This window comes from Tarenaya hassleriana, unplaced genomic scaffold, assembly GCF_000463585.1.
Source record: "Tarenaya hassleriana unplaced genomic scaffold, ASM46358v1 Cleome17, whole genome shotgun sequence".
Lineage (NCBI taxonomy): Eukaryota > Viridiplantae > Streptophyta > Magnoliopsida > Brassicales > Cleomaceae > Tarenaya > Tarenaya hassleriana.
Window position 1 is genome coordinate 833,051 of NW_010965122.1, and position 1,251 is coordinate 834,301.

At 37.6% G+C, this 1,251-nt stretch overlaps 1 protein-coding gene across 1 annotated transcript in view; it reads right to left on the reverse strand.

Annotated features, from left to right (window-relative positions):
- The window catches only part of LOC104810149 (histone deacetylase HDT2-like), a 6,114-nt gene that overhangs the window by 1,955 nt on the left and 2,908 nt on the right, over window positions 1–1,251 (reverse strand). The gene's annotated exons all lie outside the window — the stretch shown is intronic.

The window sequence follows — 1,251 nt, forward strand, 5'->3', positions numbered from 1 at the left end:
GGAATGTCATTTTGACCACAGGTTGACCGCGTTGACTCGTCAAACTCGTCAAACTCGTCAAACTCGTCAAACTCGTCAAACTCGTCAAACTCGTCAAACACGTCAAACTCGTCAAACTCGTCAAACACGTCAAACTCGTCAAACTCGTCAAACTATCTGATTTTGCGAATTTATCAATTCTAAACCATGAACATATCAATAAACACCCCGTATAAAAAATTTAATAGGTAAAAAACAATCGGAGCTAACTGAATTGAACACCTTATTTTGTTTACCAATGCATGTTCCCCCAAACGAAACCCTAATGTTCTATTACACTTTATGTTACACATTGGTCTAGGGTAGAATTTATCATTTTTCCAGATGCTCTCCTTATAACAAAAACACGCTCAATACGTCATAATAGACCCTGTACACAACTTTGAACCATCGGAATTTAATTTTGACCAAAGGTTGACCGCGTTGACTCGTCAAACTCGTCAAACTCGTCAAACACGTCAAACTCGTCAAACTCGTCAAACTATCTGATTTTGCGAATTTATCAATTCTAAACCATGAACATATCAATAAACACCCCGTATAAAAAATTTAATAGGTAAAAAACAATCGGAGCTAACTGAATTGAACACCTTATTTTGTTTACCAATGCATGTTCCCCCAAACGAAACCCTAATGTTCTATTACACTTTATGTTACACATTGGTCTAGGGTAGAATTTATCATTTTTCCAGATGCTCTCCTTATAACAAAAACACGCTCAATACGTCATAATAGACCCTGTACACAACTTTGAACCATCGGAATTTAATTTTGACCAAAGGTTGACCGCGTTGACTCGTCAAACTCGTCAAACACGTCAAACTCGGAAACCCCAAACATGAAACCCCGAATGCGTGTTACGACTTTGACCAGTGTTATGAGTTTGACGAGTTTGATCAGTTTGACGACTGTATTTACAATATAATACACTAGTGAATTAGTCCAAATATGAAATCATAATGTCATTACATGCACGAACATAATATTATGACTCATACGTCTGTGACGTCCTTGACGTACTGACCGAACCTACCGAACATGATTTTCTTTTTCGAGATTCACCAGGTCCAGGAAACTGTAGTATTCAGAACAAAGTTCGTATATCATATCGCCTTTTCCGATCATATGTGCTGCTGCAATTGCATGACTACAAGGATACCTATCCACATCAAACATTTTGCAACCACATGTTCTTTCTCCAAGATTAACCAA